This window comes from Notamacropus eugenii, chromosome 4 (assembly GCF_028372415.1).
Source record: "Notamacropus eugenii isolate mMacEug1 chromosome 4, mMacEug1.pri_v2, whole genome shotgun sequence".
Taxonomy (NCBI): domain Eukaryota; kingdom Metazoa; phylum Chordata; class Mammalia; order Diprotodontia; family Macropodidae; genus Notamacropus; species Notamacropus eugenii.
In genome coordinates this window covers 149,280,694-149,295,704 of record NC_092875.1, presented here as the reverse complement: position 1 = coordinate 149,295,704, position 15,011 = coordinate 149,280,694, and the positions used below count along the sequence as shown (strand labels likewise).

Below are 15,011 nucleotides of genomic sequence, written 5' to 3'. Positions count from 1 at the left end.
TTTAGTAATATTCAAGAGAAGTCCTACAAATGCTCCATGTAGAGAAAATTATCACAATAACAGAAATGAAAAGAATATACGACTTGGAATAGGCAAGGGGGAGGCAATTACCTTAAATTAATACCTGTAAAAACATAGGTCTATAAATATGTATTGATGTTTTTTACATAACATCTGTAGATACAGGTTTTGATTTTTTTTCCTGTCAAAATTTATAAGGAAAGGTTAAAAATTGAAATTGAGGTGCTGATATGACATAGGATACATTCTGATATTAACCAGGGAGCAATATGCTTCTTGCTACAAAGTATACCCATAAATTTTATTCAATTAATTACAAAGGACCCATTCTGCAGCTGGGCAGCTCAAAGTGCTACTAGTTTTTCCTTAAGTCAAGAAAAACCGGTCTCTCAGTGATTACCATCTATTGTGACCAGAACGGGCAGCTAGGTGGCAAAGAAGTGGATTCTAGTGCTGGGCCTGGAATCAGGAAGACCTGAGTTTAAATGTGGCCTCTGACACTTATTAGCTGAGTGATCCCAGGCAAGTCACTTAGCTCTGCCTCAGTTTCCTCATTTGTAAAATGAGCTGGAGAAGGAAATGGCAAACCCCTCTAATATCTTTGTCAAGAAAACCCCAAACAGGGTTACAAAAGAGTTGGACACAACTGAAACAACTGAACAGCAGCAACAGTGTTCCCAGAATATGCAAAGACAAGTGTCACAAATTCTACCAAGGGGAAAGAGTCTGAAAGAGGCTTCAGTTGATTGGGGGGTTGGAACTGGATGGAACACTGTCCCATGAGGGGAGATAAAGACCCTAGGAGCTGGCATAAGGCTGATACTAAAAGACCCAGGTATTAGGATTATCTTCTCTGTTTCTTAGCCTATACTAGAACTAAAGGGAGGTATATGATTGAGGCAATGTACAGAGTGGGCAAGTAGAAAGGGAAGAGGAGGAGTTAATCTCAACTGACAGCCTCTTATTTTAATTAGCTGTTAAAAAGTGCCAAGTGTTTTTGTTTATATGCTACTGAGACATCTGAAATGCTAGCAGAACCCTCTAAAATGTGGCACCTTGAATTCAAATCTCTTGTACCCCAGCCCTAGCTGCAACTCTAATTGCTGCTAGTTCTGCCTTCTATTCTGTCTCCTAGTTTTAACTATGAACCACTTAGAACTCATACAGGCCTATAATCTTCTCACTTCTCCTGTCAAAATAGGAGAACTTAGGAAAATGTTTATATCAAAGGATAAAATATGCCAAGAAAATATGCCTGTCACCTGGACAGAGATAAAGTATATATCAGTGTACATCATAGTGTCTCTGTCCTTCTAGTAAAAAATAATCATCCGTAACTTCCTTCTGAGTAAAGTTCAAAGTCCTATGACTATGAATCCTTCACCTTTCTGTCATGGGCAACATACTTCATCATCAGTCCTCTCAAATTGTGGTTGGTTACTATGTTGATCAGAGGTCTGAAGTCTTTCAAAGCTATTTATCTTTATAATGTTGGATAAGTTGTCTGGTTTGGCTTACTTTATTTTGTATCTGGTCATATAACTCTCAGACTTCTCTGAAACTTTCTCAGGGTCTTTTATGATCTAGTGACACCCTCCATTTGAAGTAATATTTTTTATTGCTCTTACTATTCTATACACACTTATACTCATGTCCAGTTGAACTACCTTGAATACATCTCTCATCCTTGAATTCATCCTTTACTCTCCCATACTGTTTGCTGTTCCTGGAATGCCTTCCCTAGTTCTCTTCATCTGTTGGATACCTACCCACCTTTTAAAATTCAGCTCAAATGTCACCTCTTCCATAAAGTCTTCCCTTGGAAGTCAGCATGGTACAATGGAATGAGTGCTGAATTTTGAGGCATAGAACTTAGGTTAAAAACCCTGCTTTTGACACTTAGTATCTATGTGACTTTAGTCAAGTCATTTCATCTCTCTGGGCCTCAGCTGTCTCATTTTACAGATGAAGGGATTGGACTAGATGTATCGAATGTCTCTCTTCCCTCTAAATCCGTGATCCATCCTCCCCTCAGGATAAGAGCTTCCCTCCTCAGATTTGCCACAGCCCTTCCCCCCTCATCTCTAAGGTACACATCATGATGAACTCTGTGCTACAGCTATCAGTGTTTGAGTCTTACCACCTATGAGAAGTTCTATGAACTAGGTGGTGCAGTGGATAGAGTACTGAGTCTGAAATCAGCAAGGCTTATCTTCCTGAATTCACATTTGATCTCAGACTAGACTAGCTGTATGACCCTGGGCAAGTCACTTAACCCTGTTTGCCTCAGTTTTCTCATCTGTCAAATGAGCTGGAGAAGAAAAGGCAAATATTCTAGTATCTTAGCCAAGAAAGCCCCAAATAAGGTTTTGAAGGGTCTGACATGACTGAAATGACTCAGCAGCAGCAAGAACGTGAGAACAGCATCCTAACTTATCTAAACTTTGTTATTTCCTCCAAATTCTCAAAGGATAATCTGGGCACATTAAGTGTTAGATAAAAGTTTACAGAATGAAAGAACAATGAATGAATGAATTAGAATGAGGCCATCAAGTGGGGTTAGTTAAGTTTTGTAGTAAGTTTTATACCATCAGAGAACAAAACTAGGTCCTCCCACTTGAATTCTAAAAGTCCTTCTATTATAGTATCTAACACTTTATTTAACTATGTGCCTCCCTCAATGACTAGGTACAATGACATATATTGTAGATCCTCAAAAAATGTTTGTCGACTTTCATTAATCCTTCTCCTTTGCTATCATCAGTGAAGTACAGAAAGTCTCCAGGGTGCTGTACAGAACTTTCAAGGGATAGAGTCATGGACCTCACAAGACTTATGGAAGGATAATAGTGAGGAGAAGGGATTGGTTTGAGGTTGGAGGGAAAGAAGCAAGGAGACAATTCACCAGGAAAAACATGTACAGTCAATCCTCATTATTTGTAGATTCCATATTTGGAAATTTACCTACTCACTAAAATTTATTTGTAAGCCCCAAATCAATACTTGTGACACTTTTTCAGTTATTCCCAAACTTGTGAAGGGCAATGAAAAATTTGTTGTCCAACAGGCAAAGTCCTAGCGTACATCAAATGAGGCAAAGATCTATTTTCTTGTTTCAGCTCTTGTACTATAAGTACAACATCTTTGCATGGCCTATTTGGTGTCACATTCACAGTTTTGTGCTTTTTCTTGCTTAAATTGTGCTGAAAACTTAGTGTTGAAATTCTGTGTAGTGTTGTTATTATTTCAGATCCAAAGCCCATTGGTATAGGACTCTCTCCTTATTGGTGGAGATGGATGCCCAGTTGCATGAGGCATAGGGTGATGTTGCCTAGTGATGAGCTCTAGCCTTCTTCAGTCCTCTTCGAGATTCAAACCTTTTCAAGTTCTGAGTTGCTTCTGACTTCCAGGTTTGAAAGGGAAGATGAAAGAGATCAATACCACTTCAGGTTGCTGAAGAAAAAGACTCTGGGAAAATATGAGACAAACCAACAGTCTCTATCATGTTCCCATCTCCAGCTTGCTACACTAGAGTCTGAGTAATATTCTCTTTGGATGAGATCTAGAACTCTCTCTCAATCTCTCTCTCTCTCTCTCTCTCTCTCTCTCTCTCTCTCTCTCTCTCTCTCTCTCTCTCTCCCTCTCTCCTCCCCCCCTCTGTCTCTCTTTCTCTTCCTCTCTCTCTCTGTCTCTCTCCATTTCTCTCTCTGTCTCTCTCTCCCTCTCTTTCTTTCTCTCTCTCTCTCTCCCTCTTTCTCTTTCTCCCTCTCTCTCTCTCTCCCTCTCTCTCATCTCACTCTCAATGGGAGAGCTCCTTCACTCCATTGTCTGGCATATATTCTCCTATGACCTCTGATTTCTGTTGTGCTACAATTTGGATAAATGGGTTTTTTTGCTATTCAATTTGAGTCTTCATTGTGGAATTGGTATTAGGTAAGAAAGAGGTCAAGCTTTGGATATACAGCCTGGGTTTTCTCTTCCCCCAAAATGGCAAAATGATCAGAAGTTAGATTCAATCTAATCATATTCCATAGATTAATAATATTTAAGGGCACAGAAAGACACGGTTCTAGCCTGGTACTTCCTCTGTCTCTGAGGAGAAGAGCCTTGGACCCCATCTTCCTGTTTCCCCACCCTAGCTGGAATGAACGTCTCCTTTGGAGAAGGGTGTGGGGAGAAGAGGCTAGTGATGTCTCTTCTGTCTCCCTTCCAGCAACACAAAGACAACTCTTGCCCCAGAGAGTGGTGGGGGTGTGGTGGGGGTGGTATCCCTCACTAAAAATGGAGTCTTCCCTACATTCCTAAGCACAAGAAGTCTGTGATATGTCTTACAAAGAAAATATGTGTTCGATAACCTTTTTAAGCTTCTTCCAGACATGAATTATAGTGCTGTTGGCTGTGAGTTCAAAGTTAATGAATCAATGATATGGTACATCCATAAAAAGGAAGAAGAAATTCTTCAATCCATATGTGAGACCACTCCAGAAACTGCTAAAGGAAATGCTGTGACCAGAAGCTCCCAGGAACCTAACCTGTAATTCTCTGAGGAGTAATATTTCAGTGTTCCCCAATTCAGTGATGACAGAGACTTTATAGAATATAACAACCATGAATGCTATGAATTAACTGTAATCCAAACCTTTTTAGTAGGAAGCAGGAGCATTGGAGCTGAGGTCAGGAAAGATGGATTTGAATCCTGCTTCAGATATTTCTATATTACCATAGGGAAGTCACTCCACCTCTCAGAGTCACAGTTTCTTTGTCTGTAAAATGGGTATAATAATACTCTTACTCCCATATCTTAGCCAGGCTTTTTAAGAGTAAATCACTGGGCAAAGCTTCAAAGTGCTATAGAACTGTGAATTATCATTTAGTGATTATTAAGCAGACATGGGATAGGAATCTATGAGAAAGCAGTTCTTTCCTTTTAAGTAACATTTTCTTCCTTTATTGTCCTTTGTAAGGACAAGAAGGATTTTTGGATGGAAGGTAACATGATGAAGACCAGATGGCAAATCACTGTGCACATTGTTCTGTCTGTATTCAGCCAGTTAGGCTCATATTCATAGCCCTACATCCTGAACCCATGACACAGACTCAAAATTACTTTTTAAAGAAGTCTCAAACATACAAAATATATTTAAAACTAAAAGGGTTGACCCCTTTATTTTTGAGATTCACCCCAAAGGGTTTATTAACTTCTCCAAGATTACACAGGAAGCAAACACCATAATCAGGGCCCTGGAGTCAGAAAGACCTGAATTCAAATTTGGCCACAGACACTTACTAGTTATGTGACACTGGGCAAGTCACTTACCCCTGTTTGCCTCAGTTTCCTTATTTATACAATGACCTGGAGAAGGAAATGGCAGACCACTCCAGTATCTTTGCCAAGAAAGCCAAAAAGGGATCACAAAGAGTTGGACACAACTGAAAACAATTCAACCCAAAGCGTCAGAATCAGGATTTTAGCACACCTCTTCTATTCTCCCCCCATATCATGTTCTTTGCACTATACTATACTCATTCCAAAAAGTCTCCCATTCTAAAGAAAATGAAGACCAATCTAGGTCTTCAAACCCAAACAGGTGGATCAGCCTAGAATATTAATAGATTCTTGTCCAAAATGGGAAGACATTGGCAATACCATCAGCACCACCGAGAAAAGATATTTGGAAAATTATCCTATGCGGCCCATGATGGAATTAAGGCAGTCCTTCCTCACCTTCATCCTACACAATCAATCTCCCACTGGCTCAGAGAACTGACTGGTAACCCCATCTGAGATGCAAATAACCTTAAAATCACATAATGTTCCACATGCTAATTTCAGCACAGGAAGAAACATTCAGATTGCTCATGAGCAAGGCTGTGCAAGTAAGAAATAATAACATGGAGTGTACTGAGACACTAATGTCTGCAGATGACACTGTCTTGATGACAAATCCTTTGAATGAGAAAGGGATGTGACAAGAAGGAAAAAGAGAAAACCAGAAGGCAAGGTTAAGGAGGAAATAAATACCAATCACCACAAAATACTGCCTTTATAAGAGAACAGACATTCACATACCACATGAAGGTAAGGAAACAGACCCCCTGGAATACTTCAGGTTAGTCTTCATTTAGGAAGGATGAATAGGTTAAGAGTTGGTAGGTGAGAGAAATTGAAAATGTCAGAAACATATAATAAATATTAACGGCATAGAGCATCTAAGAAAATTCAAAAAACAGAAACACATAGCTCAGTCATGATTCTTCAGTATACTACATGGAAAGAAATGTTGGAATGTGACTTGACAGTAACAGAATGATGTTTTCCTGAAGTTCATTAATTGGTTCCAAAGGCAATTCCAAAAGATAATTCCAAAGATGTTTTGAACAAAGGCAACGTCATTGGAATGGGTGAGAAGTCAAGACATCTGAGTACCTTAGTGCTGGTCTAGAGTCAGAAAGACTCATCCTGAGTTCAAATCTGGCCTCAGACACTTACTAGTGTAAGTGACCTTGGGCAAGTCACTTAACCTGTTTGCCTCAGTTTCCTGAGATGTAAAATGAGCTGGAGAAGGAAATGACAAAGTACCTTTTCCAAAAAAAACCCTAAATGAGGTCACAAAGAGTCAGACACAACTAAAAATTGAACAACAAAAACATGGTACAATGAGAAAAACAAAACAATGGATCTGGAGTGATGGGACCTGGGCTCACATCCCACCTATGTCACTTATTATCTGCAGTACCTTGGGTATGTCGCTCAACCTTTCTAGGTCTCAGTTTCCTTCTTTATAAAATGCACAGTCTTTGAGGTCCCTTCCAGATGAAAGAAGCAAGGAAACAAGCAATTGTTAAGCACCTGATAGTACCAGGCCCTTTGCTAGGTGCTTTACAAATATTTGATCCTCAAAATAACCCTGGAAGACAGGTGATATCATTACCCTTATTTTACAGTTGAAGAAACCAAGGCAGACAAAGGTTAAGTGACTTGCTCAGGGTCACACAGTTAGTAAGTATCTGAAAATAGATTTGAACTCAGGGTTCCTTGACTGCCACCCACCTTTGGATCAACAGTCCTATGTCAGATACCAGCTTCAGTCCTCGATGACTGGGTGATCCAAGGACAAGTCACATCATCCCTGAGCCTTGGATTCCTTACCTATAAAATGGATAATGTCTATAGAACCTGCTTCATAGGGGCTCTAGTGTGACTCAAATGAAATACTACATGTAAAGTGTTCTGCAAACCTTCACATACTGTATAAATATCAGTTGGTACTGTCATCATTATTATCACTGCTGCTATCTCATTCTTAATGGGACTCAAACAGAAACTGTCCAAGGACAAGTCATTATCCTGCTATTTACTGAAAGTTCTGTGGGTTGCTGAGCAGGTAGATAAAGTGCCTGCTTTTGGTAACTGAATAATAGTATGGGCATGGAAGCTCATCTTCTGTAGACTCTTACTAAAAATGGCAATGGGGCTAGTTCATCAGCAGACAAGATTATAGAGATGACACCTACCTTGATCTGTTTCCCATAGTTTTAAAAATTCCTTCCAAATTATCTCTATATTTTGAAAGCTTCTCATTCCGCATAGTTTGGAGATTATGTGTACTTGGGATGGTGGTAGCTATTAAAAATGTTGTTTTTCAGTTTTTGATGTGTTAAGTATTTAAGTGTTATGACTGGAAATTGTAGGCACCAGTACTTTATGTATTTTTTATTGTTATTGTTACTTGGGTGTGCCAGAGATGTGGCTTGAGAGAGATGATTATTAAACTTTTGGTGTAAGCATTTAGAAACCAGCCAACACTACAAATCAAGATTTGAATTATTATTTTGTTTATTGTGTGGACTTAAGAAAGTGATGGGGAAAATCTTAATGATGCCAATTAAATAGAAAAGTGTTTCTTACATATTTTTTTCTCTGCGGAGCTGATTGTTAAACATTTACCAACATAGCACTGCTGCTTCTCTGCCAGTGGCAACTAAGTGATACCATGATCAGCGCATCAGGCCTGGAGTCAGGAAGAACTGAGTTCGAATCTGGCCTCAGACATTGTGTGATCCTGGACAAGTCACTTAACCTCCCTTTGCCTCAGTTTCTTCAACTGTAAAATGCTGATAATAGCAGCAACTACTTCTCAAGGTTGTTGTGAGGACCATATGAATTAACATTTATAAAGTACTTAGCACAGTACTTGGTACATAGTAGGTTCTTAATAAATGTTTTTTTCTTTTTTTCTCCTTTAGAGTTCCTCCTTACAAGTAAAATGATGGCAATTAAAAACGTGAAATCTCATGAATGTCTTTGGAAAAGAAAAATCTAAGGTGAAATGAGAAAGGAGAAGTAACATATGATGATAAATAATAAGTTCTTTAAATATTCAAATGAATCTGTGACTTCATGAACTTGGAAATTCCTTCCCACAAGACAACTCATCTTTCTGCTCATCCTCAGGGATCCTTTTCCATATTCTCCCATAAATCTGCATCCGGGGAATCCATTAAACATTCTATGGGCATATTCTTTACTTTCTCCTGATGTTGCAAAGGTATCATCCCTTCCTCCTGTCTTTTCTTCTTATAGTACAATTCCTTGATGACATCTTTTACTCTGGCATATTTGTGTTTGGTTGTTTCAGTCATGTCCAACTCTGTGTGACCCCACTTGGGGTTTTCTTGGCAAAGATACTAGAATGATTTGCCATTTCCTTCTCCAGCTGATTTTACAGATGAGGAAACTGAGGCAAAAAAGTTATATGACTTGCCCAGAGTCATAGTAAGTGAATTCGTACCCTCCGGTTTTATCTACTACACCACCTAGTTAAGTGCTAACTAATGCTTGTTGGTTGAGTGATTCCTGATTGCCCCAGGTGATAGTGCTGCCCTCTCAAATCACCTTGTATTTATTATTTGTGTATATATTATCTATATAGCTATTTGTGTACGCAGTGTTTCTCCTCATAGAATGTAAGCTCCTTGAAGGCAAGGATTGTTTTGTTGGTTGTCTATCGATCCACAATGCCTAGCATGGTGCCTGACACTTAAGAAATATTTAATAAATACTTATTGATGATTAAAATTTGTAATAAACATTTATTGAATGCTTACTATATGCCTGGCACTGTGCTAAGTACTAAGAATTCAAAGAAAGATAAAGCCTGCTCCACTCCACCCCCCCCCCCCCAAAAACCAGAAGAGAACAAATCAAAGCAAAAATAGTCATTGCACTCAAGGAGTTTACAATCTAAAGGGGGAAGCCACATGAAAATACTACATCCAGAAAAGATGTATACAAGATAAATGGGGAAAGACACAAGAATTGTAGGGGGTAGGGAAAAACTCTCAGTAGAAGAGGGAATTTTAGGTGGGACTTGAAGGAAGCCAGTAGGTGGAGGAGGGAGAGCATTCCAGCCTTGAGGGGTAGCCAGTAAAAAGAGCTGAGAGAACAATTTAGAGGATCACCATATAAACACCAAAGGCTTAAACAAAATTTAAAGATGGCAGAACTCTAATCAATGCAGCATCTGACTATAACTTCAAAAGACCAATGGTGAACATGTCTTCTGTCTCTCAGCGTAGAGATGGTATATTGGAGATATGGAATTAGCCATGTTTTTTCAGAAGTGTCCAACGTGCTGATTTGTGTTGCTTGAGTATACTTTTTTGGGGGAGGGAGAAAAGAGTGTATGGAAACTGGTAGTGACATTTTTTTTTAAAAAGCATCAATAAAACAACTTTTTAAAAATAAAGTTAAAAAACTTACATGGATATTTTCTTGCATGCATAATAAAACCATATATACATACATATGTGTATGCACACACACACACACACATATATATATATATAGTGTATGCACCTAGATACACCTATACATGTACACACACACACACGTATGTATTTACAACATTAGCAGACCTGGCTACACAAGTTACTTGAGATGCCACATACCTGTTAGAACATTTTCAATATGTATATATATTAAAGAGAGGGAAGGATTGTGAGGAGGGCAGAGGTCATAGGATATTGAGAAGAGTTCAGTTTTCCTAGAATCTGCAAGCACCTAAAAAACATAGGAATTCTGTACTCAGGCTTTTGTACTTTTGTGTCCATTCACTTAAATGACTGGTAGATGAGAATATAGTCTTGAAGAATACCGTGGTCAGGGCAGCCAGGTGGTACAGTGGATAGAACACCAGGCCTGGAGTCAAGAGGAGCTGAGTTCAAATCCAGCCTCAGAAACTTGACGCTTACCAACTGTGTGACCCTGGGCAAATCACTTAACCCTGATTGCCTCAGAAAAGAAGAATACCGTGGATTTGGATTTGGACTGAGAGGCTCTGAATCTGAATCTTGATTCTGTCACTTACAACCTGTTTGACCTCAGCTAAGTCACTTTATCTCCTAGGACCTCAGTTTCTTCAACTGTCAAAGGAAGGGCATGGCTCAGAGAATCTCTAAGGTCCAATCTAGCTCTAAAGCAAAAATCCTGGGAGCCTTAGGATGTCAGACATTCCTGAAAATTTGCAGTTAGATTCTTCTTTTATCCATATTACATAAATGTGCATCATGCCTATGAATTAACAAAAATATGCAAGATTCAAAAGAAAACTAGAGCTTGTTTACTTAGGAATAAGTATAAGAACAATGGACCTTCAGCTATCGGGGTGTGTATGTGTGCGTGTGTATTTTATATACGTATGTGTGTTATACATATATGTGTGTTTTACAGATATGCAATACACACATATGTGCATGTATATGTATATGCACATACACAAATACATATAAATGTTTATATTTAAATATAAATGCATATTTTATTATATATTGTATACTTATACATATGTATATTAAAAATATATTGTATATATGTATGTATATTAAATCCATTTACATATAAATGTATGTACATATGTACAGATATACATATGCAAATGTATATACACACACACACACATACATACATTTGGGGGCAATAGCTGATGTCCTTAAATCTTGCTTTTCTGCACATTATTTTGATCAGTAGGTGAATTGCTCTTCTAGTTCTAACAACCAATAAGAATATACACATATGACTATATACATCCGCACATAAAGACAAATACTTGCATGCCTAACATAAGTAAGGACTTCATAAAATCTTCACTGGATGAGCAAAATGATGAATTCTGTGGCAGGGTACAAAATTATTTTGGGGTGGAAACCAGATAATCCCATTAAATCATGGCAAACCAGAGGCAGAGAAAAGCAAAAACTCACTGGGGGCCTGGTTTCGTGGGTCTTATTTGCCAAGCTTCAAACTAGATTACTATATATTGAGTTTCTCAAATATTTACACGTGTTTTCTGTTCCCAGGAAACAGGCAGCATATTATGTTAGACTACTGTTCAAAAAATTCAGGAAATTAAAAACAGAAAACCATGTACAGTCAACAAGGGTGCAATACAAATCCACTGAGGGCCCGAGAGTTGGCGCATGGGTGCCTCCCTCAGTCTTCTCTGCCTCTTGTTTTTTTCCATTTCCAGCACTTAACATGATTTTATTATTTTTTGGTTTTGGCCATCACACATGCCTCTGGCTTCAATTGTTTTCGTCTCCAGGAGCATGCCCATTGTCCAACCTGGGAATATGGCGCATGGGAATGGAGGGAGGGCTCAGAAAGTGAGGCCCAACAAACAGCTAATAAGGATTCAAAGAGAAGGTTTTGCCACTAGCTCCCAGGACCACCTTAGGCGAAATCCCATAACCTCTCTGGGCCTCAGTTTCTTCAGCTGTAAAATCAAGGGCCTCTTAGATCCCTTCCAACTCTAAATCTATGATCCTAGTTCCTAAATAAATGGCAAAGAGTTTCAGTGGTTTTATGTGCCTTCACAGGTTCATTTTTAAAAATCTTGAACCACTTTTACCCCCTCTCACCAACACAATCACTTTGTTGACTTAAAACTACAGCCACAAAAAGTGGGGGTGAGGGTGGGTGGAGAAGGGGACTGTGGGAAGAAAAGAGAGAAAGAGGAGACTAAGAAACCCCCTAACAGTTTCTGATTAGATAATTACCAGCAACTTGAATCTCTTACTCAACTAGCCAAGGAAGAGGGGAGGGAATGGGGGGGTGTTAATCTGTCAAGCCCTCTTTAACAAAATGAGCTGCCCCATGTGATAAATGCACTTCTGGAAAAGACAAACAAACCTATTGCTGCTGGTTTGATTCATGGCCTGCCTGCCTGTCTGCCTGCCTGACTGTGTACAGGGCTTTTGACTTGGTACTAGGCCCTAAGGAAAGACTCCACTTAGTATTTGGGTTGGGGGATGGGGATGGGAATGCATGTAAAAAAAAAGATGGCCACTTTCTATCTGTCCTCAGACAACAATGAACTAAAGAGAAAAGAGAGAACTGCTTTTCCCTCCCAGTGATAGGGGGAAAAGAAGTAAGTCCCTGAAAATCCCCAGAATTTATCTAGGTAACATCTGACAGAAATTGTTCTGGAAAAAAAAAAAAGGTGTATACGAGTGTTGTCTTCTAGCTTCAATATAAATTGAACCACAATAAATACCCCAATGTCAGTATCTGAAAGAACCTTAGATGAGTGAAAGTATCTCATTGGTTTTGCATGAACGTGAATCTTTGGGGTTTTCCTAAATTCACTTTGGGGTAGCAGCAGAGGACTGGGAAATGTTTAATGTAATATTTTATTATATTTGTATTTTATTTTTAAATAATATTTTATTTTTCCCCATTACATGTTAAAACAATTTTTCACATTTTTAAAAATATTTTGAGTCAAATTCTATCCCTCCCACCTTCTGTTCTTTCCCCCTTCTCTGAGATGGCAAGCAATGTGATATAGGTTATACGTGCGCAATCATGTAAAACAGGGGAAATATAATTAATAATCCACTTGGCACAGAATGGTACAATGCCAAAAGCTTCTGGATTTTTCTGTTTCTACCATTAGATTATAAGCTCCTCAAGGGCAGGTATTTTTCTGCCTTTCTTTGTATCCCTAGTGGGGCCTAGTAGGTGCTTAATACATGTTCATTGACTGACTGTTGACTCCAAGAACCAAACTGAATTCTGGAGGTTCTCACTTGTCCTTCCTAATGTCCTTCCCAAGTGTCTCCTCAACCCTTTTTATCACAGAAAAAAAAGAGAAAGCATTTGGTAGACTAGTTTCAAATCCATCAACCTGACACTGAGGATGAGATAGCAAGCTTTGCCATGCAGAGATGCCTCTTGCAACTGGTGTCCCCTCATCTGCTTGCTACAAGCTCCCTCCATCATTACTTGATGACCCCTAAATCCCTCCCCTTTCCTAATTCTCTATGAGACTGTTGCTCAGTAATTTCGAGAATGACTTGGAGCAATGCACACTGGGAAATAAGAAGATTTTGCTGAAACAACAGACCTAGAAGTCTCCTTCAGTTATTTTCTTGAAGTTTATCCAGTTTTTTGCCAAGGGAGATGTTCTGAACTGCATATATCTTAATCCTGTGGAGTTTAAGATTTACTTCACTGAAGTCCAGACTTCTGACTTAAATATAATTCCATTTTGCTGGATTGAGCTGAATTTACTTTGATAAAGACTGGAGTGGTTTTGTGCTTTCTGTTTTCCCGAAGACCATCTAGGAGCCAGTATTTCTAATGTCTAAGACCCATAGTAACTTTCCTTATATCCCAGCATGACTGTGGCTGATCAGACCAATAGGAGCTCAGAAGACTCTTCCATAGTTCAAGCACAAATAGTTCAACAAATTTGATCCTTCCACATGATGGCTCTTCAAATACGTGAAAATAACTATTGTTTTTCCTCTAAGATTTGTCCATGTTAAACATCCCCAGGTCCTTGAGTCTCATATGATATGGTCTCCAGCTCCATTCACCTTCCTGGTTGTCTTTGTTGGCTGTTCTCAAAGAGGACCAAAACAATATCACTATGTTGGGGTCAAGATATGGTGTGTCCAACTGTGACTGAGCAGACCAGTACAAGCCCTGCTCTACCATGAGTAGGGCACAAATAGCCCATGTGAACCTTTAGAGTGGTAACGTCTCTAAATCTGCATCACTCCTATTTCTTTTAAGTTACTTCAATTCTGCTTCGTTCGTGGAACACAGCAACTTTCTAGATGCAGGTACATGATGCTGTTTGAGGGGCCATCTCCAGTCATCCTAATCTACATCTTGCTACTGGACTCCAGATGGTTCTAGAGGAGAAAGTGAGGCTGGTAACTCTGCACAGATCTCCTTCACTTAAATCCAATTCACATCCAAGTCATGGCATCACTTTCCTGATGGCATGGTCCTCTTTGAAAACGAAGACAACCATGCTGGATGGTCTGTGCCAGTGTGCCCTATGTCAAACAATCAAAGTTCTTCAGAGAGACCTTGAGAGTATCTTTGTATAGCTTCTTCTGACTGCCATGCGATCACTTGCCCTGTGTGAGTTCTCCATAAAATAGTGTTTAAGGCTTTTAGGAGGTTTGGCATTTGAACGATGTGGCCAACCCAAATGCGCTTTTTGCAGTACAGTCTGAATGCTTGGCAATTAAGCCCAAGAAAGGACCTCCATTCTGTCTTTCTATAGATCTACACTAGTCATTATCTTTAAAGAACTAGATCTCTAAGGCTCTGGGTCTCCTGCCTGGATACGAAAATTGTCACCACCCCCCACTGACCTCACTTGACATTGTGTTTTGTGTTTCTCTGATGCATTTACCATATTAGATTGTGAATTACACGTGCCTGTGAATGTGCTTTATCACCCTACTAGGCTGCAAGCTCTATCCTGATGGGGCCATGTCTTATCTTCACTTTGTACCTCCCTATAACAAGAACGAAGATGATGATGATAATAATCAGAGTTTATAGAGTGGCTTAAGTTTTGCAAAGTGCTTTATAGAGGTTATCTCACTTGATTCTTACAACAATCCCAGGGTAGGTTCTCTTGTTGTAGCCTTTTTACAGATAAGGAAAATGAGACAGAGGGTAAGTG

At 39.2% G+C, this 15,011-nt stretch overlaps 1 protein-coding gene and 1 long non-coding RNA gene across 3 annotated transcripts in view; one reads left to right on the top strand and one right to left on the bottom strand.

The window, feature by feature from the left end:
- LOC140500644 (uncharacterized) overlaps positions 1–9,197 on the top strand; it is a 46,824-nt gene extending 37,627 nt beyond the window's left edge. Inside the window, exon 4 of the long non-coding RNA XR_011965813.1 lies at positions 8,269–9,197. This is a non-coding gene — a long non-coding RNA (uncharacterized lncRNA). The remainder of the gene's footprint in view (positions 1–8,268) is intronic.
- The window catches only part of NCALD (neurocalcin delta), a 579,604-nt gene that overhangs the window by 203,893 nt on the left and 360,700 nt on the right, over positions 1–15,011 (bottom strand). The window lies entirely within an intron of this gene.